We start from the raw sequence: 25,068 nt of genomic DNA on the forward strand, positions 1-25,068 counted from the left end.
TCTCGCTTTTAAGGAGAACGATACGTTCACGGTCAGGCGCTACATTGTTTGCACGCGTATATATTAGGTTGTCCGAAAAGTTTCTTTCGTTTCATAAATGAAATAATAGATGCACAACATTTTTTATTTTATATTATTTTATGGACTTATATATGATACATTTTGTAGTAATAGAATAAAATGGATCAAACATAATTCAATAAAATAACATAAAACAAAAAATGTTGTGTATCTACTACTTCCTTATAAAATGAAAGGAACTTTTGGGACAACCTAATATCTATGTACACTCGATTCGAGCTACTGCCACTGATATTGCCACTGACTGGAATGTTCGCGATATATATATCGTTTTATACCTTTTCGCGTCTCTTGGATTTAGGGACGTCGATATTCGAACGATGATCGTAATGCGTTAGGAAATATGTCTGTTCTGTACATGTTGTACGACTAGGGAAGCCGAAGCTATCGTTTGTATTGTACGTATGTACGTACAGGCTAATTACAATTAGTCGTGTGTTTTCTTGTAGTAACATTTTAGGAAGGTTCTTGCCGTGTTTCTAAATTTTCTTCATAGAAATTCTTCATCTTTAAATGTATCTTTACAACGATTTACGAGTTTACGACTAGATTCAAAATAATATCCGACTCTACCCCACTGTTGTCGCTAACATTTTGACTGCCACGCCGAAATCACATGTTTCGCTCAGGACGCCACGGGAGTATTTTTATTATTCAAAGCATATAATGGCAAAATAATAGTAAATTGATGATGTAAGACAAGATTCTTCCCCAATGGACCATTTATCTTATTGGTGGTCACGGGTGACCACCGTGTCGCCTTGGTAACAGTTGATAGCGACATATCATGACAAGGCTTCGTTTATTTCAACAAACCATTCGCATTTGTTATTTCGTCGTAAGCAAAACGTGCAGAATATATTGTTGAAACGTGTAGAAGATATTAGCAAACAGTATTTGCTCATTCTATATATAATAGTAAGATATATGTGCACTTCTAACTTTAATTATATGATTATAAAGCAGCATTTACGATTATTTTTTAAGGTGTGTTTATAATAACAATATTCGTAATTACCCCTCAAAGATATGGATGCAAACGCAGTGCACCGTTAGATGCAAGATTTGTTCTCATTTTATTTATTGATGTTCTAATAAAAATGTTTAATTGAATGAGGCACTCATTGAATGAATCAATGAGGCACTTTTTATTTCAAAGTATCTTCTATTTATCGGTTATATTCAAAATGCCCTAACTGTCAATTTTCATACAATTTTTACAATTGTAAGAAGTTCAAGCGCTCCGGTCACCAATGACCACCGTAACGTCACAGGAGAAACCATGGTCGGTCATATATGACCAACGTGGCAGTCAAAGCTGTTAATGTAACTACTTCAAGAAAAAATCTACATCTTTATTTATGTATATCCTTGACCTGGAGACTGCTATTACGCAGAAATATTCTAAATAAGGAGAGGTGCGTATTATTGTACCCTTGAATATACATTATGTTTTGAGATGCAAGGTCTAGCAACAAAGGAACTAATAAACAGATTTCTATTTGTGTTCCCTGTAACCTCTAGCCAAACCTATAAGCTTAACTATTTTGGTAATATCCTTTTGCTATAAATATGTGAACGTGCTCCCTATCATTCCATTGTCTAGTAACACTAAGAGAGCAAAGATATGAATCAGCATAAACTGATACTTATACATTATACTTATACCTTTAATTATTTCAATATACTTTTCTATTACAAATTCATCCACTCGTTCTTCAATCAGTCAACCTGAAGCTCAATAAAAGTGCTAAGAAGAGAGTTCGTAAAACTGGATAACGAAAAGAATGGAAGATAGTGGGTGCGCGAGGAAATATTAAAACATTAACATGAGCGTATATTTTTATTAAGCATGCGAGCGTGTCTTTATCACGCGAGGCAACTTTTTCAATTTTCCGCTACAAGCTTCGTATCGAGGCAATTTCTTTCTTTAAACGCGAATTCTCATCCATCTTCTACGAGCTCGCACGCTGTTCCCATTAAATTAAGCAGACCCTTTTGAAGCTATTTAAGACGTCAGACGTTTTAGGCTGAAGTACATTAGCAATTCTTTCCTAATCCTGCGACTTGCAACGCTCTCAAGAATTTTACGATGCTATTTCGTCATTGTACGACACGAGAAAACACGTACAGTATTTTACTCGTATATCATGCAGACGCGTATATATATATATGTCGGAGATGGAAGGACACTGGAGCCTCCCGTTTGGAACTATGGGAGAATTCCGTAATATTGTAATCTGGATTCTACTATAGACGTAATTAAACAATTGTCATTCATTGTATTTGTTCGAGACTTGTGATAGTGGGATTGAGTTCGAGGCGACACAACTAGTCGCCGAACGTAGCCGCGGTCACGGGATGGACATTTTCCTCGGGAATGTCGATATAATGGGACACACGTTGTATTAACAATCAAACTCCAAGCAAAGATTGCCTAGCAACGGCGATTGGAACCTTCTCGAAGCTTCGGACCAGTATATAACAAACGAACGCAATCGAAAAGGCAGGAAAGAATTCCATCAGTCTGTTATTCGTGCGATCGCCTTGAAGAGTTACACATCGAGAAGTATATACAGAGCGTCCCATTAAACGTGTTTGCGTGTTGAAGCATTTTACGTTTAATAAAGAGTTATCCTGTTGACCGTGGATTCGTTATCGAACCTAGAATCATTGTCACTAGCATCTCGAGTATCTAATTACCACGGTTACTTGTTGATATCTGTAACAATCGTGTTTGCATTAGTCAACATCTTCTCTATTGCATAACGACAAAGTCTAACCATAACGAAGGTTCGTTTCACGCCCTTTTAACCCCAACCCTAATCATAATGCTAATCCGACATATATATATATATATCTTTTACTGAAATCGAAAATTTTTCACGAAATATATTTTCGTCGATGTGGAAATATATTTGCCATTGAGTTTCGTTACTTCCTTAGAAAAAAAGACGAGGAAAATCTAGAAAATTATTTAGTATGTTATTATTTAGTATTTAATTAATATGAACTTGAAAGTAATTAAGGCGTAAGTATATATACGTATAACGAATTAATGTAACTGATTCGAAAGGTAGTTCGTCATATTACTTTTTCATTAACGTAAGTAAAGATTTCGACTGCCAGCTTGTAAGGAAAATAAAGAATATTTTAATCCGACATAAACCAGAGATTATGGTACGTGCCAGGTACGTTCATTTTTTACATTCGCTCTGTGAAATTGCTGCTCACTTTCATGGTGGCCATGGGCAGATATATTCATACGACGCAAAAAATAATTAGCAATCCACCTACTCCTACGACTTTATTACTCTGGTGGAGACTAGTTTTTTAAAACCTCCGTACGTTGCACGACCAATATGATAAAACGCGAATGCTCGGAGGGAAATAACATCGCTGAAAAAAATGCAGAATATTTCGTTTACCTTTGATAAACGTTCAAAGTCGTAGTTCAACGATGTTACGAAGCGATTAACATTGTTTTCGTTAGTTTCTGTGACGCAGTTTCACCATCGGCCTTTAACAATTTTTAAACCCCATTCGACGATATTTCTTGCGTTCTTATCCTTAGTAATTATTTTACGATTACCGTTTCAATTCATAAGCTATTTTCTGTAAAAACAGAACAAAGTTCTAAGTTAAATCTTAAGTTAAACGAAACTTACGTTAAACGAAATCTTATGTAACTTAGAGAAGAATCGATGAAAAATCTTTCACCGACCGATCTAACCGATTACGAGTGCGCTTGAATATCGCGGAAATGATGCGAGTTCCTAAGAAGCGAATAGAATGTCCGTGTACTTGGGAAATTAAATTAGAGTTCCATTGTATTGCATATGGACCGAATATACGAAAATTAGAAACGTCATTCCCGCACGTTATTTTGTTATTTTATTATTTTCGAATAACTTACATATTGCGCGAATAATTTCTATCTTCCTATAGCGATCCTCGTCTAGAAATCGTGCACTTCAAAGGGATCGAGTAAATCGACGAGCAAGATCGATAATCTTCGATTAATTTGCCAGATTGCGCGTGATTCTCGAAGAAATTGCGCAAAAATTGAGAAGATTTTCTTTCTATGTACGGAGTTTTTTCTTGAATATCTAGCATCGTACGTCATCGCGTTACGACAGTCGTGGTGAATCTACGCCTCTCCTAATTCATCTATCACAATCACAAACCGAGAAATGCGAATCTACATTATTCATAATATAGGGAGAAGTTGGCGAAACGGAAAATCTGCGTGGAAAGGCGAATACAGCTTGTACCTATGCACATTGTTGTGCCATTATTCACGCGCCGCTTTCTAAAATAATTTTAGATTTTCATCGGTTCCAGCGACTCCGTCTACCGCGGTTCTTCTGATCGCATATGAAATTTGGATTTCACGCACTCGCAAGCATGCAAAACCCGGCAAAATATTCTACGAAGGATTTCCTACTGTTCTCGATGATCTTTTCAACTGAAAATTCAAGATTCCTTTATCCATAACGTGTATTCGCTTTTACATATATAAATATTATCCTTGCGAAATTCCTGCTTAATTAGTTATTTCTCTTTGTTGATATCAACAATCGGAGAACCGTGTTCGTTGATATTTCACAGATTCATCTTTAAATATTCTTTGAAATTTTGACGATACGTTATTTGGCATATTATCTATACACGATTCAATTTTTAGAGAGCCTAGCCTTATCTTTAAGAGCGATGAATCGAAATATTGGTCTTTAGCCGATTGAAAAAATGAATTTTTCATTAATTACAGAAAAACCCATAAAAGCTGTTCTTAGAAGGTTGATAAAAAAAAACTAATATGTTACGCAAAATGGCTGGAAGTATTTTTCTTTTTTGAAGAGAAATTTAGTCCTGACCTCGGGCCGGATTTTTCGCGTAAAAGTAATGTGAAATATGCAATATCGGTAATTAAATAATGATCATTCCTAAATCATTCGTTAATGCGCGCGCGTAGAAGGTACAAACGGCAAAGAAATATCTCGCTGGATGGAGAATCTCAGATATGCACGAAGAATATGACTTTCGAGTCTCGGCGTATTTTATTTTTAAGGGATACTGCCGCGCTATAAATACTTTGAATATATTACATATTAAGTATACCGTATAATATTTTAATAGGACGTGTTTTTTGCAAATAGTTTAAAAAAACGTGCAAAGCATCGGTATTTCATAGTCTCGGAACGAGAATCGAACGAGCAACACGATGCAACTTTCGTTCCGCTTGCGATGATCCGCACTTAATCGCTAGTTCTTCCTTTCTTCTTGCGCTCGACAATTTTCTACGTTTTTCCTTTTCAATCACGACAGATATAAATGACCCATTCCACCCGAAAAGTTTTATTAATTCGCTTGTATTGGGGAAAGAATGGTCAAAGTGGTCGTGGAAAAAGATCGACGCGATATTCGTTACATAAAACATGTTGGAGCGCTCTTGTTTACTTTCACATTCTTTTTTGCGGGATCTTGCACGCCCCGATCGTTCGCCCACTTCGATCACTGTAATTTCAGTGAAACTCGTCAACGCGTTTCAACGATCAAAAATGCATCGGTAGATATTTTTGCAGGAATGTTGCCTGTATAGAGAAAAGTTTGGCGAAACTGAAGTAGCCAAGTTGCGGAAGCACTCGACGATCGAGGGATTTCTCTGATCCCGTTTGAATCTTGTTACAAGAAATACATATGTAGATCGTTTTACGAAAATTATCACGTATTTTTAATTTATATTTTTAATAAGTACCGTTTGGAAACTGACCTCTATATTTTGCTGTACACGAGATAATTTTTAGCAGCCGGAGGGTAAACCAAAAATAATATTTATATAGAAAATTCTAGTACCGACAAATATATCGTAAGAATAAAAAGAAAAATTATTACCACGCAAGACTTGTTCCAACGTCCGCTAAAAGCTGACTCTTTCGAGTGTAATCTTCGCATCTCGCAAATCCGTTGGTCGATCTTCGTTCCCTTAAAAGCTTACGTTCACGTTCACATTCATCGCTTCCTGGGCGTTGCCCAACATACACATTCCAACATACATATTGGCTTCTGTATAACAGGGCTGCGTTATACTGCAATTTTTCCCCAAAGAAATAAATATGTCCTTGGAAATTGCTCAAAGATAACCACGACGCCGTTCTTCTAATTGCCTACGTTACCACGATCATCTTCTTCTGTCCCTTATCTTGCCATAAAAATCTCTCAATTAACTCGAATCCATTATCGCGTGCATTCTCCATCCTTTAGACCAGAAATACGTTTTACAGCGAGTCTTTCGCTATTCTCTGTTTGTCGCGATGTTTTCACACTAGAACTACCACACCAGTCAAATTGATTAGTTTTACTTATTTTAAAATTCCTACTTCATGTTATATTTTTTTCCACAATGATATAATGACTTGTCAAAGTGTAAAAGGGTCCTGCAATCTGTTTATCGAATTCCTCGTTTTTCAAATTTTTACTGCGTATCATTCCACATGATGATATCAGTTATCAAGAAAATTCCAAATCGATCGCTAGATCGCTAGATGCTAACACTGGAAATACCACACCAGTCAAATTGGTTCTACGATTTTATAAATGTGCCAACCCTCGTTTTGGGATCATAGTCCCAGATGGATTAATAATAGCAAAAATGTACTTTATAACGTGGAATTGCTTCTGTAAGAAAGTAATAAATCAATAAATATAAAAATATTTTATTATTACTTATTTTTTAAAGACCAGCTATTTTGACTGTTTCTGGTAAAAATAGCTTCGTGTTAACTATCGGTAGTTCTAGTGTTAAAGACAGAAGATCATCGAAGGTAGCGTTTCTAGATTTTTTTACATCGTTCTCTAGACTTTCAATTCTTCCTTAAAGCTGCTCGTTTATAGCATCGTGCGATCGATATCACACTGCCAGATAGCTGGTCCGCAGATGCAAAAGTGTTAATAAACGGAGGATGCTCGATTCCGTTTTACCAGCACAGCTAACAAAAGCATCTCCGATCGTACGACGGAAGCAGGCAACGGATCGGCGGAACGTTGCCGCGTTATCTCACAGAAGGATGACGTTCACGGTGAATCTATTCCAACGATCCTTTTAACGAGGCCCGTTAACTTATTATCAGACTTATAATTACGCGTATGTTGTCTGCTGGTTGCCGGAAATAAGTCACACGATCCCACTCTTCCTGGCCATATCTTGTTTCGCCGCGCGATATAACCTTGCGAATACGATCACCAGAGATTCGCGGAGGATATCGTTCCGGGAGTGTGGCGGAGATATTGCGCTGCGAAATGCATCGCGGCTCGATTATTAGCGTGCCGACGGTGCGGTAATACCGGTCGCGTGCCATCCATCTATTTCCGTTGAACGCACCGTCAAAAGGGGGAGTCGAGGGGCAAATTTAATCTATTTATCGCAGGTTCCAAGCGGTTCCCCTCCCTCGTCGGCTCTCTTTCCACCACGGGCATATCCGTGATACACGTGTATTATATGCACGATCGAGCCTTTCTCCTTCCCTATCTGTTTCATTCTCGTTGTCATTGTTCAACGAACGCCATGACGCGTCTCTGGCTGTTTTCTGGTCCCATCTAAGGGGGTGGGCAGGCTACGTGCGCTAGCAGGCGGCACAATTAGCGCACGCCATTAGTCAGCAACCTTTTCCTCCTACGTTCAAAATCGTATGCCTTTGGTAAAGGCGCCTCTGTGTCTAGCGAAGGGTGGAACGGGCTAGATAATACGTACATATATGCGAGAGTCACCCCTTCTTTAAACTCTTCGCCAAGAGAGACTTTTATGGGTAGAAAGGGTTCGAGGTGTTCGACCAAACGTTGTCGGAGGTGTAGTACGTTTAGGCGTCTCCTTTCAGCGAGACTTTGAGGTTCGAGTGCTTGAGATTTTTCTTCCCTTTCTCCTCTGCCTTCCTTCTCCTCCCCTCTCTCTTTCTCTTGCTCTGTCATCTTTCGTTTTTTCTCGCTCTATCCACATATCTCTCTGTTTCTCTTTCCGGTTCTCCAGCGTTCTTTTTGTTCGCGAGAAACCAAGTGATACACGCGTTTGTCGCTCTTTTCATGCTGTATCCCTTTGTTCCTCGAGAACCCCATCCACGAGAACATTAACGCAGATCTCGTATTTGTCGCGCCTATTACGTCTGAGGATTCTCCCGGTGTTTCGTCCCGACCAGAGTTAAAGTTGCGTGCATTAAGTTGCAGTGTTTCTTGAGTAGTTTGCGCGCAAGCTGCGAGAGGGTAGGCCCGAGCCACTTCCGTAGACACGATGCAATTACGAATCAATAGAGACGATGGGAAATTCTAATCCAAAGAAGAGTGCCATTTATTCCCTTCTCGACGCTGAATACAGCTGTTTCCATGGTCTTGGTAGATTTTTAATGGCAATACGCAGGTTCTACCGGCTGGTCGTTAAAACGCCATCGTAAGGAATGTTTCTTCAATTTCTTAATTTTATCTTGCAATAAGATCGACTTGGACGTTCTTCGTAAACTACCCAACACAATTATCCAGATTGTTATCGCTGTTATTAAGAATACAGAAGAGTAAATTCGGTTACGAGTATCGGCATTGACCGTTTTATGAAAGTCCTACTCGATGCTAAAATATTCACATTGCGTGGGAAATATATTTCCTGGCAAATAGCAGTAGTAAACCTTTCAATCTTGAGATGCAAATCACAAACTACGTTGAAATCAAAGCTTTTGCAACGAGAGTTTGCGGAATAAACGCGTGCCCGTACATCTCGATCCTTCGCTACGCTCCTCGTAGCCATTACGAGCCTCATTATACCGAGTCGCTGCAGAACCCCTATTTTCTGTGCAAGGTTCGTTTTATGCAATTAATAAACATCGCAGTATCGCATTACGCGGCACGTTACACGCGGTTAGAGCGTCGAGGGTTGTAGAGGCTCTCTCCTCGGCCGAGAATCGTTGCGAAGAGCAGGCTGGTTTTTAAATCGCGAAGGCGAATTCCTACGAGCGTAAAAAGGGTGCTGACTCAACGTCCACGCGGAAGAGCAATTCTCTTTTTAACGCGGAGAAACAAATATCGCACGAAAGAGTCGCGTTCCGTTCGCTCGAACGTTGAAAACACGCTCGCTGGTGTTTCCAGTGGCGCTCGATGCTTATTCTTTGCCTTCGGTCGGTGTGCCGTGCATCGTTAAATATTTTTTCTCTTAACAAAGGAATTCGATATTCGTGTCACGGAAGGATGAAAACGCGGACGGTGTTTTCGCGACAACTGTCGTTTTTCCCGCGACCGTTCGTTCGATTGTTAGGCACATAATGCGGAGCGAGACGCTTGAAATTACTAGCTAAATTTACAACGCTATTGATATTTCTGTAAAAAATTGGGTCGAGCGTAAATTGCGTGGCTTAAATTACACCTTTGCTTACTTTACTTACTTTTTATAATTGGATCGATGGAAAAGTCGATCTGTTTCAACTACAACCACCTTTATGCGATGTTTCAAATTCTTGTGATTTTTTTTACATTACAGATATATCATTTCTGTATTTCAACATTCAAATATACGTGCTACCTTTAGAAATCGAGAATATATAGAGTAGGTCGGAGAACGGAGGACGATCAAAGGGGCGTAACAGACATTTTGATTATCTTTTGAATTTAGACGTCACAGATAAGCTTATCCACCTAAACCACGCTGATTTGAAGCACGTACGTGCAGCGTGTAACGTCGGTTCGCTATATCCGATTCTGCGAGAACAATGAGAAGACGAAGGAGAATGTTAAAAAATCGAAAGCAGGATAACCAAATTGTTGGTAACGTAACGAAACAAATAAATTCAGGGTAGATAACGTGCGAATATCGTTCGATAACGAGACCAACTGTAGAAAACATAAACCATAGAAAGCGACTGTATTCGTTTCGGAAACTTTATTTGAAAAGGTTGGTCTGATTCGACGAGGAAAAGCATCACCGCGTGTCTTTCCCAGCTAAATACGAAACGATCGTTCTTCGAAGGCACCTTGGTGTTTATCGCGATGGAAAACACAAGAGGAATATCGTTTCTTTCGTGAGAAGAAAAGAAAAGAAACGGCGGTAGGATCGCGAAAATATCGCTTGATCGGCTCTTTTATAACGCCCGGCCATCGCATCGTCGAGATAGCTGTCGCTGTTCGTGTGTATACGCTATACGCTACATACATACATCGACGTACATTGAAATATCGCAGGGATCAGTCGTCGAGTGTCCGAGAAATATGAGAAATCTTAGTTTTGTAAGAAATTGCGAAAGAGAATTGATCGGTGGATGCATTTAGATCTATCAACGACCATGCGAATGTTAACGACATTGTTTCGTATCGTAACTTTATTATCACAGCAGCAAGTTTTCTAATTTTCCTGTTCGGCGAACAGCATATCTCGTGGCTTCACAACTTAACGCCCCTGTATTGTTCGTTACGCAACTTTTTTGAACCGAGCTATCTCCGACCGTTATTTCCCTAGAAACACCACCACCGTGCACGCGCTTTTCTTTGCGTAAAAAAAAAAACGATGATTTAATTACAGGCCGTTCTGGCAATTCCGTGCGATTAAGTAGCGCATTCGAACGTCGTAGTTTCGTTTATTAAGAAAGTTGCGGAAGCTGTTGGGAAGGACTCCCGCCAGTTTGTTTCGACGGTGCGAGAGGAAAAGTCGATAGAAAGAAGTTGGAAGAAATTTTATCGCAGGGATAAGATGTGGATTGAAAGTAAGAGAAAATGTCCGGGATGAATATGCAAACGCATTGCTCTCGTTCTTGCGTACCTCTCATAGATTCAACAGAATAGATTCTGGTAGTTCCGTGTGCGAATGCCTGCTGATATATTTTGTAGATTTTGTAACTTTCGTATGTTCGAGGGCGATATGGGATATTACGATGCAAAGCTCGCGGTGTCAAGGAAAACATCGCGTCAGTACACGTAGCATGTCGATAACTCATGGTTCAACGTGCACAACGTCTATTTATAGGGTCAATGCGTTAGGCATTCTGATCATTGCACGATATTGATTTAGCGTATATAATTTAAATCTTGTCGCGAATAAACATGTAGTTGAATCAAATATGTATCCACAGCAATAGATAACATAATAAATGTTATTACATGTATTATGTATGTATTTGTATTACATACAAATCCTGTACTTTCGTAACGTACTTATTCACACTTCTTTATCCAAAAATTGCTTCAAAAACGTAATTATCGAAGCAACGACAGAGAGCATATACCTACGGTTGCATTTCCTGTTTCTAAATATACAGCCACGCGACTATCGTGGAAGCAAGAGGCTTAGCTGCACCCAAGACACACTCGGTAGAAATAAAGCGCTATGCCACTTTTTCGCGTCGGTGTTACTTTTCCCAAGACGTTTCTTCTCATCTCTGAAAGCGTACGATTATTCGAGACGTCTCGTCTTCGGAGACCAACCCCGTATAATTTGATACAGGCTGGGATACCGCGAACCGATCAATACGATACGATGAATAATTTTGTAATACTCTTGGAGAAGAGCGACGCATAGTACTTCCGCGGTGGAATGACAATTGATCATGGCGAGACGTCGTTCAGAGAGACGGTACTCGTGCCAAGTTATACGTCAGGATAGTTGGAATTTTCATGGGAACGTCTTTGTTCGCGAATAAAGTGTTCCGCGTACGTGTCCGCGTCGCGACTTTACCCTACGAATACATAGTGGTACGTACGCTTATCAATGGGAAAAATTTATCGAGCTTTTGCATCGGTGAGTTTTTTCAAGATCAGTCGCGATCGATACGCGTGTTTGATCTAAAAAGCACGTGTTATGGTTGGCGGCGATCGGCGAGAGCGAGCAATATTTGCAAGTGACGGAAGATAGATCTCGTCGTGGGGATATATCGTGAAAAGTTGACCCGATAAACTTGTCCCCTCGTTGTCGAATCCCATTTTCGATTACACTTTTTGCCTTTCCATTTAATAGTCCGAGAGATAGTGTCGCGTCATTGTTGGCGAGCGTTGCTGTTGAATCGATAAGATGAGAACTTGTGGTTTCTATGATGCCAGGTAATTTAAAGTCCGAAATGTAGTTTGCCTTCTTTTGTACATAGTATGGATCTGAGGAAATATGAACGGTTTTGGAGATACGTTAGTAAGCAAAGTTTGAATCGACGAAATTTATTTTTAGTTAGTCGATGGAACTTCCGCTATTCGATATAAATAACTTCAAATCTATCGATATTATTCGTATCTATGTTAAATCTACGAACAAATTATTCGTCGGTACAGTGGTTACTTTATACAAACGGAACGCTTTGCCTGTGATTATTTCCTTTAATTTGAACGGATAGTTGTAATAGATACGCTCCGCATCCTAAATTTGCACATGTAACTTTATATATGCGCAATAGTAAATTTCTACAGACTTCTCCGTAGTTTATAGTAGCTTACGTATATTTCAGCTAACGTTTAGCATTCAAAACATTATTTTAACAAGCTTGTTATTAAGTTTAATAGTATTAAACTTTTTGCTATAAATCTAGCTGTAGCCGTTGAAACACGTATATAGAGAGGTAAAATAGTTTTGTCAACTCTCAGCTTAATGACCAACATCCCTGCATTATGATGTATATATTATAATGAATAGCTTCAATCCTCGTATCGAAGTTGTAATTACGAACATTGAATATTTCAGGGTAAACGTTGCTACAGTGAAATTTAATTCTAGATTGTAAAGTTTGTTCTATGTTACGGTAAAATCTGATAAACGGACATTATGCTCCTCCTATTTATCTTAACCGAATCGTTTTCTATTTGTTATCGATTCTATAAGTACTCAACACGTGAAAAGAGAAACATTTAAACTGTTAAAATACCGCTGAAAATTTTAGTTTGTTCTGCGTGTCATTTAAATACGTTACGTATAATAGCATGATAAAAAATCTAAAATATAAAAATATCCTGTCTAGACGAGGAATCGTCACCGATATAAAAGAGAGAAAGATATTGCATGAAACTTCATTTCCTGTTTCACAAGTACCATTGCATTTATTATCGCTGGAATGTAAATTACGTGTAATTTTCAAATATCCCTGACATATCATATTATCTAATTTACATACGATATGTGTGTAATTTATGTACTTCTGTCTTTTGTGACGACCCAGTGAATCGAGTTCGTTAAGTAAGTAGAAAAACTGCGTTTCATCGAAAGTATTTTACGACCTATGTTGACCAAACTTCTTTTCATCCTTGCTACGTATAAACAACTATAAACGTTCGGTTACGGTGATACTGAATTTCTACAACGCGATATTTGGTAAAAGAAAAACATCGTTATTACAGATAAAAATATAATACACGAAAGCGTTATTTAAATATTACAAAAATTCCGTCTGCGTGATTTCACTTGTACGTTCGAAACGACGTTGAAACGATATGTCAAATTTATCGGTGAATTAATTTGTACGATCGTCGAACTAACGACTAAGAGAAATAAAATTCAAATGTTCCATAATAATAAATTTGTCTGCTTTTTTAAATTCTAATCAGCTGGCTGGTTATCGCGTAGGCCAATACTTACCCTACTTCTCGTAAGAACGGAAAAAAGTTTGTTTGCTCAGTTCGCTCGTTTCAACGTAGAAATTCGTAAGTTGGCAGAAAACTTTGCGCTCATGGGGAAAGGGTTCATTTATGGTTACGGTAGGTAAGAGACACTTAGAACGGCATCGTAAATAAGAAGTGGATTATTACTGGTCGTAGCGTACACGTGGTAGGAATGTTAACGTCACCCAGTACGCAGCACGCGTAAACCTAAGGAACGTAGCACACTCCTCTGTATGCACGGGTCCTTTGTTTGTTTTCTCTACACCATGTCGTCGTATCTACGTTATTTTTACCCTCGAATTTTCATTTTACTTTCATAGCATTCGCGCACGTGTAATTGCAACATGAAATTCCTCACCGGAGTTTGAAATTTATTTCGTTGCTGCAAACTATAATTCGAGCGTTGCACGAAATACATAAGAAAAGTACAATTTTCTCGCGCTCTCGTTTCTGAAAGGATTAAGAAGCGACGTCCCGTCGCAACGAGAAAGCACAAGTTGCTTGAAAACGTATTCAACTGGAAACTTCTCGATCGTGGAAAGCTTCGACGAGGGTAGTCCACCTAGGTCGCGATCGCGTTCATTATCCACGTTCACGCGAATAAGGAATCGCGTTCGTTTAATCTTGGCGAATGAAACGGAATGCAAAAGCAACGCGATGGAAGTTGCCAGCTGAGGGTGTTTAATTATTTCGCTGTTTAGAAAGTTTCTAATACATTGCGCCGTATCCTTCCTCGATTTTCTTCAATTTACCCTGTCAACTTGGTTCCTTCCATTTCCCGTGTTCCATCGTGTACGTCAGCTTTTGCTCGGTTTGAACGTCTGCGTCGGCCGCAACGGGACACGGAACTATCTGGTTCAACGCACATACAAATATACGCGTTTAAAGGGGCAAGGAGGCTGTGCGTCACGTCGCGGCGTTATCTTCGTTTTTCCGTATGTTGTAGACACACCAAAGCCACCACCGTGTGTCGTTACCGTTTCTGTGGCGTGCGGTGACAGGCCAAGAGTTGCACGTTGCGAAGCGTCGAATTTAGAGCGGAGGAACACTCGGACCTTCGCTTCAAAGTGGACTGGAAACTCGGGTTAAAATATTTGAAACGTCGTTTCGTGCGTTATTTATGCCAGGTGCGGAATATGTGTTTACCTTAAATAATTGTAATTCTCGTTCATTCGATAACCAAATTGTGTCGTTTCGGATATGAATTGCATCTTCTCGCGGTTTCGAACTGAAATGGCGCAAGGACGCTGATCAAGCAATCTGCACGGTTCGACAATTTTGTGTATTCACTGCTAGTTTCGACGTCCAGCGATTCATTTAGAATTCAGTTTCTGCCGCGACATAGGCGACGAATGAACGTAGGTCCGAATATTAAATCGATGCTGGATAATTGAGAGACTCGTTTGCTCCCTGTTTCTGTTACGAAGGACGCAGAATGTCTATAGTTTCCTCTCGCCGACGCTTGTTGCTTTCGTTTCACACAGTTACGGATACACCGTATTGGATTGTCGGGAAAATCGTCAGCGAAATTTCAGAAAAATTTGTAGCAACGTATTCTCGTAGAGTCGATATTTCAGCGAATATCGTGTATATGTGTTGATAATTGTGGATCTTAGTTGTCGAAATAAATATATGCGAACACTCACATTACATGTAGAAATGATATTAAAATAGTTTCAGATTTATTGAATATGTGATTTACAAGATATTCGTAGATACACATTCTCAGCATTCTCTTTGTCTCAACATCTTCTTTACCACACTACCAACGGAACAGCTGCACTCTTCTCTTTTACGAGACGCTGTGCACGCACTCATACTCATATAAGTGAGTTACTACTACGCAGCTAATCCAGTGTAGCACACAAAATTACACCTTTCCATGTCTCGGAATCTAACGCGTTGAAAAGCAACATCTTTTCCTATCTTTATCTTAACCGGTTCTGGATTTCTTGTTCAACTCCGTGGCCCTATTCATCGTATCCGAATTTAACGTTTCGTTATTTGATCGGAGTTTGCAATAAATAATTCTCTTCCAATTCCATGAAATGTACAACGAAATGTATCGCTTGTCAAAAACAACGCTACGAACCTTCCAAACTTTACTCTACGCTTAAATCAATCTCTTTCTTTTATTTCTTCTTTCGATTCCTTTGTAGACGATGGAAAAGCCTTGATGTTTGATGTTTAATAGCAAAACTGAGTAAAGTTTTTAATCGGTGTGAAATGTGAAATATTTAAACTGTATAATCGATATACGAGCGCCTTTGCCTGACTCTGTCTGATTCTGTCTCATCGTGTAACAGCAGGACGTGGTATATCTGGGATAACGAAACGAAGTGCCAGTCGACCACGGAGATTGTCGAATGGAAGAAAAATTGCCGTACACACCCTACGGTCGCGTGTCATTTCGAAACGGTTACGATCGGGTGATTCGTTTCGATTGACGATTTCGCGATCCTCGGTACACTCGTGCGCGACCGTCCATCGGACCGATGCAGATTAAATTAAAGTGGAAAGAACGTCTTCGAACTTCGATATATCGTATTTCAATTTTACTATCGTACACGCACCGACCTGATCGCATATGCATTATACCACTGATCGATTCACCTGTATGGCGAAGCGTGTCACTGATAGATAGCCAATTTACTATGAGAACCGTAACTCGTATGTAAGCCTGTGCAGGGCAGCTAGAGAGCTTTGTAAAGCTCGTTGTTAAAAAAGGAAAGAAGTTAGCGTTCCAGGATACGCGTATATGTAGGTGTGTAGCTAGAAGTGGATTACTATCCCGACTCAATGGTGAATGGAGGTATTTGTAAATCACGGTTACCATTTCTAGTCATGGTAAAAGTGAATAAAAGTGAATATTGGAACGATATGGGAACGTAAATAGAAAAAAAAGAAAAAATGATATCCTACGAGTCATGTGTCTCTTCACGAATTAAACGACGGAAGGTAAATATTTTCGATGCTGTATAAAACGTATATTTAGTTGGAATGCGTATAGAGTGTAGCTGATTGCATATGTATACGGATTGCCCTGTTTCCATCACTCGAAATGCTGAACCTCGAGTATATTCCACGTTTCTCTTTATGTTAGTACGTATGTATGTGCGCGGATGCGTGTATTTCGCATATATCCAGCAGCAAAGCAAAATATCGCGCTTGTAAACGTACGGATCCGGGGCGAATGATCGAACGTTTTCCTGTCGTTATTCTTACGTGTTTGTCGAGTGTTCCCTAGGCGCGCTCTCTCTCTCTCTTTCTGTCTTTCTCTGTCTGTCTGTCTGTCTCTCTCTCTATTTCCGTTGCTCTTTCTCTCGAGTTGCAGCCCACGTCGGAATTAGGAAAGTTTGCAGCTAGAAGGAAGTTCCGCGGCCGGAAAAACTTTTCCACGGCGGGGGTAGGTGATGACCATCGCGAGCCCCATCCAGTCAAGGGCTAAAGCCAGCTGTCGCCACGGTGAAATTGAAAAATCTGCCGGTTCTTTCGTAGTTGCACTTGGCTAGGAAAAATCGGCACGAGGATTACGACATCTTTATTACGGGGACGTTGATACGGCGCGACTGCTAGGCTGTGCTTTATGGTGATTACGTAGATAGCGATGATAAGGAAGCCTCGCTTGTTAGTAGTCGATTTGGCCGGACGCAGATACGTTCTTCGTTGATTCGGACGTGTAATTGACCGGATGCTGGTTGATTAATTATTATCAATTCGTTGCACGATGTCTGTTTTGCGCAGTTACGCGCCAATTCCCGTATGAAACTGCTCGGGAATCCGGGAGTGCATCAGCTGACGACGATGTATAAACGGGCACGCTGTGCTTGCAAATTAATGAAATATACTCGCACGGCTGATAACTCGCGCGTTTATTGCTCGCCCGTACATTCCGAGGTTTATAGAATCGTGCGGATTAAAGCCTGATTTACAGTTCGACGGATCAAGCGATAATTACCGAGCGTGGTTACCAATTCAAGTTGCGAGCTGAAGTTTTGCCGTGCGAGAAAATTTTATAACGCGTCGTCCCACCTTCCTCGATCTCAAATCCCGTTAGACATTTTGTAGATGTTGAAAATTCTCATGAATTTTACGTTTGTCGGGGCAAACTGCTAATTAGAATTTTGAGTAGCATCGCTTCGACCGATTCGATAATTTCAGTAGACTTTCCTTCGGTTAATATCGTCTCTCGCTTTGTCGATGCCGCGTCGAATTTAAATATAATATAAATACGCGGATTGCCGCAAAGGATTACGTAAGTAAAGATTAAAAGAACAACGTGGAAAGGTTCAAAGGCTGTGAAATCGTGGACGAGAGGAGGAAGGAATCCTTGATAAATAGCGCTACTTTCTGCGACTCCTTTCTGCCCATTAAAAATACGAATCTCCATTGAGTAATCTACGGAGCTTTGTCAGGCGAATCGTTCCCCGTCGGTTCAATCAGATTTTAAAACGCGCATGAGAATAAATTGAACTGGAATCTCCCGCGAGACTAATAATGGCAGAAGCATGAATATTAATACCATTTGAACTTCGTGGAAACTTTCAGTTCGGCTTGACAAGGAAGTTCGTCTGTAACCGAAGGGAGGTAGACGGGAAAGCAAGGAAAAGAGAAAAAAAACGGATTCTTGTTCGGTGGATCGTCGGTGGAATAGCGTGCATGAGCGTTCGCGGAGAGTAAAACACGTTTCGTAGATATTTCATTGGAACCGACTTGAGATATTCTTTCAGTTTTAAACTCCGAAATTAACAAAGGAAATGGAAGAAAACAATGGAGAGAAAAGAGGGAAAGAACTCAAAAAGTACGAATGTTATAAATGAAGTCTATCTTTTACGCGTTTTGGTTGAAACACATCCGATTCAAAGGTCGAGAAAAGTCAAAGAGCCTCGGTTTCGAACGAGCTTTTCCAGCAATTTCATAAGGGAAGGGGGGCAACAGCATGAATTAATTAAACGTTTAACGTTATCTTTTAAATGTAACAACGAAATTTATTGTATACAGGAAGTATGTTGCGAGATACGTAAATGCGAAAGCAACATCATTGCGGGACGAACAAAACTGTAATTCTTTGAACTCGTCCCTTCGTTTTTCCATGTTTCGCTGTTTTTCCTTCCTCCCAAAAGCCGGAGGCTGCATAAACCTTTTCGATTAATTGCTTTATCTTACGAATATGCATGAAAGCGGACGCGGCGTTTAAACAAGCCTGGGATACACGTTCCATCGATAATTTCAAAGTTCGTTTCTGGCCAAATATGGAAGGCAATGACCAACGGAGTCGCGCGCATATTTCACGTTTTCCGGTGGATTTATTTGAAGCACAGAATATCGACCGGTGGGAAATTGAAAAATGCAGATCGCTTTCCCTCAACCTCGTGACAAGGAAGCCAATGCGGAGACTCGAGGGAGGAACAGAGGAGCGGGGTGGGGACGTGGTATCTTTGTTCGTTGTAGCAAGAGTGTTTTGCATTGCGAATACGTAATAGTTTCAACGAATGTTACGCGTTTGAATCGTGAATATCGTTTTATCACGTAACAGATGGCAAAACATGGAAGGCTATACCTTACTTTAATTAAAAATATCGGGAAGCTTTGTTCGTACGCGCGTTCTTAAGAAATCGAACAGATAGTTTCATCGTTCGATCGTTAAAACACGTACAAAGATGTTTTGCTGGAATATTATTAATTATATCGGCATCTCAAACTACCCAACCAGAGAAACGGGAAAGACACGGAACAGGCGCACGATGTTTCGATATTGAACGAGATTTAAAAAGATAATTTCATCGTAGACGGCGGCGTGTAGTCGTGCAAAGACTAAAATCCCAGGAAACTTGGCGTTCCGATTCTAATTATGGCGCGGGACTGGCGATTCCGTGAATTCCAGCACATTCTCCCTGTTCCGATTAAACGAAAATGGAGCGACGTATGTGAGGTCGTGGAAAAAATGTCCTGTCGAGCGCGAATTGCTTGATTAACTGGTAATTCGTGGGCAGTGCGTTCCGAGAGAGGACGTGACCCCGTGTCCTTCAGGTGTACACGTTAACCGGTCATGGGTTAATCCGCGGGTTCAAGCAGAGCTGCTAGTGGCGCGGAGAAATGGAAAAGAGGGATCCTCCGGTTTCATCTCTGTCGGGGAAATTAAACCACGTATCCAGCTGGCGTCTATTCATACATACGCTTTCGCGGAAAATGTTTACGGGAAAGGAAAACGTATCGTTGCGTCTATTAAGGATCGGCTATGTAAACGGAGTAATTAAAATTTCATTTTACGCCTGGAGACGGGCGAACTGTTCCGTGAACGATGCTCCACCGCGAAGATTCGTTAATCGCGCGGAGGCGCAATTAAACCGTGGCAAATGCGAATTAACACGGCGCTCGAATAGCTTTTTATCGCATGGAATCTCGTCTCGTTGACACTTTTTATAATCTCTCGCTTTTGAACGTTCGCTTTTCATATTATCGAAATATTATCGACGTACGTGAATTACGCTTTTTACGAAGGATATCGATGTAATTTTTCATTTTAGTTCCCAACGTACGTTAGCGTGAACAGATTTGAGATCATACGTTGATCCAGAGCAACGCTCGAGATTAGATTTCCCACTTCATCGCTGGTATGTACGTAAATAAGCATCGGTGGAAAAACCGCTTCACGGGTATCAACGTTACTTTTAACTCTTTCTCGAAGCATCGATTATTGTTATACGGAGAATCGAATGTTTTCCATGGAAAAATTTAGCAGATTTCAGTCGTGTAATGTTCACACTAAATACAACAATGAGAAAGTTGTAGGTTCTCTTAGAAAAAAAATTGCACGCGTATTGTATATGTGTATTCGAACTAAATTGCGCACGAAACTAAATATGAAATTTCACATTTCGCATAAACTCTGTATAATTAACCTATACTTGGAACATTTTAAATATAAAAAATCTAGTTTAAATACGTTACTTTCTCGTTATTTCGGACAAGCTCATATCTTATTTGATATTTTCTCTATTCGCGTATTGTAACGTGTTGTATAACATATTCGTACATACACGTGTACCTACCTTTAAATACAATCGACGCGGCACGTTGCAACTACAGTTTACGTAAAAAGTATGAAGCAAAAGGAGCAAATGAAATAGAAGAAAAGACGTGCGATCGAAGGTTTGCTTTGGATGGAAAGAAGAAAGGGCGGCTCGAAAAAGGTAGAGAAACGAACACGGAGGAATCTTCGTGAATCGTTCTTATCGCAACAAGAAGTCCAAACAGAGCGGCTAACTTTTTCGATAGCCCAGCCAGGGGAATCGTTACCCTTTCAAATGCGAAAAGCGTTTGGTATGATCCATGCGCGGCCATTGCGGGGCGGCGCGGTCCTGGTCAAAGTAAAGGCGGAATCCGGCAGAATGTATGCAGTGTCCCAGAAAAAAAGTTTGGCTAGTGGATAGAGCGCGCGCAGGATTAGAGCCGTGTCCGGGGCCGAATTTATCCGCGAGGTTAGAGCGTGAAACCGGCTCGCAACCGGAGCCTCGAAACTGTGTGAAATCGTATTACCCGATGAATATGCAGCGCGATTTTGCGGTCGAAAGTTTTCGGTTCCGCTTGTAACTCGTAGACGGTCTCCGGTAGGCGACGACGGAACTGTGGAACCCGAATCCTCTAGACGTATTCTAATTAGTACAAAAACCAGAGGAGAACAAGGTGACGGCATGGCGGCAACACGCGGAACCGGGAAAAGGAGATAGCAAGAGTATAGGGAGAACGCAGGGCTGTTCCTAAATCACACTCGACCGAAATCTGCGTTCGGCGGTTTAATTGGTTTTTGGCTAGTAGAAAGTGCGGCAAGAAATCACCGGCCAGCCGGGAATTAATTAGACATCGGCCCCGGAATAACGATTACATCAAATTTAATTGGACAATTCCATTTGTAGATTGGACAGTTTTGAATACGCGTCGCGTAAGAAGCGCCGTTTCCGTGGAAATAATTGGTTTTCTTCGACTACGGCCGAGAGAAGGGGTGTGGCTTTCTTTGTCGTTTCTCGAATAGATCTTCGCTTCTTCCTAACCTTTCTACCATCTTTTCCTTTAGGATCTACTTTTCATGGTAAGCCAAACGGGAAATTGCATCGCGAATGTCTGATTGGCTGCCGATGTCTGAACGGATGATTAAAAGTTGATCGAATTATCGAATTGACACGGTTCGATAGATGATTTCGAGCAAATGTCTCTGTTGGTCCAGTTAGCTTAAGTTTCATCGTTCGCGAAATAATCGGTTTTCTTGTCGCGACACCGTGCTATTGGTTCGTTGTCGAAGCTCTCTCTTTGGCTTCGATGCGATTGTTTTGATCATTGATCGAAAAGCTATGAGCGGAAGAGAAAAATATTCTCGTGGTGGCGATGCGTTCATTCAGACGTTTCATCGTCAAATGTCATTTCTAATCGATTCGATGATCAGATCGCGCGATTCGAATTCGATAATTCATTCGTATTCAAATTATTTTGTTTCATAGCGCGTTGAATACACGTATTCGATGCAGACACATCGCAAGACGGTCCTAAAAAATCACAATGCTTTTGCAATTGCGATAGTGACCAAAGAAGCGAAAAGATTCGAGTTTGAAATGACAATATTGCTTTGTTCTACAACTCGTTCTGCCATGCCTTGTTTCATGTTTTCTCTTCCAGCAGTATTGTTGTAGTAACAAATTGTTGTTTTGCAATTGTCCGATAAAACGGACTTCTGTGCGTAATCCATGTGTAAAATTCTCAGCTACGCAGACAATGCAATTGTTGAAATATAAAATTGTAGTAGTCGTTGTAATAGCATCGTTACTGGATTGGATACTATTTTAAAAAAACGTTTTGTAATCTGTAACCACTGAAATATGTAAAATAATCGACGGGTATGTATGACTAGGAAGAAGAATGCGTAATAAAGAAAAAACTAATCGAGCAACGGTATTTCGTTATTTCGCTATTCTGTTAAAAGAAAAGGAAAGGAGAGCGGACAAAAGGAAAGAGGAATCTACGTGACGCTAAATGATAAAATTGATTCTTACTTTCTATTTCTCGTGATACAGTCGGGCCACGCGGAACTACGAGATAAAATGAAATTTCACGGTAGACAAAATTTCCGGGTCACAGAGAGGTATCAGAATAAATTTTCAAGTAATCTATTGAAACTTCACCGGTATATCGTAACGTCGAGGAGCGTAGCTAAGAGACCGTTTAAAGTAAGTAATACAAGAATATTAAAATGACAAAAGGAAATGTGTAAGGCAGACAGAAAAGAATGCAGGTATAGAAGCTACGTATATACCTAAGACCACCCATGACGACATGTAGATTGTCAGAACAAAATACGATGTTAGATAATGCACCGTAACGAGATCGGCTAATGCCATTGGTCTACTCTACTCGGAAAAGTGCATCCACGAAGCAATCACGCTGATAAGATTTATCTTCCGTGGCGTGCAAGTATCCCTAACGGCCGCTAGGTCCGAAATTATCAAAGGAAAAAATTTCTAGGTCGACCACGAGAAGTCGTAAAAAGGTAGTACGAAATGCGTATGGATACTCACGGAGAAAAAACGTGATCTAGAGATTCCTGCGGCTTCTGGGTAGCTTGCTCATGGATTTCTGGTCCGATAGTATGCACCTGCAGTCCTTGTCATAACCTCGCTACCCTCTAACTTTTTCGCGATTTCCAGCTTCCGTTCCACCTTGATTCTCGTTGTTTCATACGCTGGATCTTTATGCATTCGCCTTGAGCGATCGTCGGTCCGTGCAAGGAAATCCAGAATTTCCAGTCAGGGTGAACGACGTTCGATTTTTCAACGTGTATAAGGCACGTGTATTGTATATCTGTATATACTTAGCTGATAACTGCGTTTGCAACGTTGTTCGTTCATTTGCTGGCAAATTATACTCCTCGATTTTTCTCGAGGCAATACTCGTTTGCATCGAGCTCTTTCTTTCTTTCTTTTTTTTATTTTTTTGATCACGTTTAAATAGCATGTAATTATTAGCGCAGGCCAACAGCCATATTGTGATTTTGGTCTCTCGCGTTTGAGAAAAGAACAAATGCTGTGCGATAGGTATCTGTTAGGAGAATGAGTTAAGATTTTTCAAAGGAATGTTACGAATAAAAATTTCATCGTACAGCTTATTGAATTACGTTTGGCGAAATTTTGTAATTATATTGTCCATGTACGTTTTACTTTGAAACATCGGAGGTTGCGCGGAAAGAAAGAAATTATTTTACATTAACTCGTCAAGCGAATCTCATTTCTCCTTCTAAAGTACATTTTTTGGAACACGTGAAATTTTTCTCAAAACAGAATTCATTCGGTGGGATTTAATACGGTGGTCCCTTTGCTTCTCTTGAAATAACTGTTTGTACATATATTGCGTATTCTTTCGTTTATAACGAATATTTCACGAACGACATCATGCAACGGATTGCACATTCTATTTTACTTGAAACTTTAGATGCATTTTATTTTTAATTTGCTTCGAAATAAAATAAACTGCCTTCTTTTATCGAATGAATAAGTAAAAGTCTAATTTTTCATTTCAGATCGTATAATTTAATAACTTTTAAACTAGTCTGTATTTTTAAATATCTTGTTCGATAAATGTATAATAAACGTAGAATGGAAATACCATTTTCGACAATCTTTCAAATCTAAGTAAAATAGTTTGCTTAATAATAATTTAATGATTTCTATTTCGATAAATAGCTGTCAGTCGAATAATCGAAAGAGAGATGATTGAATGAATGTGACAAAATAGTCCGAAAATATCTATCGATTTATTAATTACTGCTGTTTACGTTTCTTTATCTGAAATAAAGTAAGACGTACTATACGACATAATTCATCGCTACAGCACAATGTCGTAGATACACATACATACGTACGCTATACATATCTTCGGCAATTCAGTTACTACGATTAGTGAACGATAGGAATTTCTTAATTTGTGCGCTAAGCAGTAAGCGTTTCAATCGTTGTGTACATTTAAGCTGCGTATGTAACACGATCCTATGCCTATACAATCTATACCGTATACATGTCATATAGAGGGCCGTGCGTGATTCAAAATTTGGCGCGCAATAGTTTTTCAATATGGCGTCTGAGCGTTGGATGTTTGTAACGCGTGCATCGTAATTCTAATATTAATTACTAATAATTAACGTCATCGTTACTCTTTCTTCTCCAATTATCGTTCCGATGGATAAATCTTTATCGGTGATACGTTGGTATTAATAATAAACGTGTGTTTTTATAGTAAAGTGGCAAAAATCATATCGTTTACTGATTGACGTTACTGTATTCGAAGAAGTGGCACAAAGAAGAAAGTTTATCTCTGCTGTTCGTTAATGCTTTAGCAGTGTTATCA

At 39.8% G+C, this 25,068-nt stretch overlaps 1 protein-coding gene across 6 annotated transcripts in view; it reads left to right on the forward strand.

The window, feature by feature from the left end:
• The window catches only part of LOC122575672 (semaphorin-1A-like), a 389,957-nt gene that overhangs the window by 183,145 nt on the left and 181,744 nt on the right, over positions 1-25,068 (forward strand). The gene's annotated exons all lie outside the window — the stretch shown is intronic.

Source organism: Bombus pyrosoma, linkage group LG2 (assembly GCF_014825855.1).
Source record: "Bombus pyrosoma isolate SC7728 linkage group LG2, ASM1482585v1, whole genome shotgun sequence".
Lineage (NCBI taxonomy): Eukaryota > Metazoa > Arthropoda > Insecta > Hymenoptera > Apidae > Bombus > Bombus pyrosoma.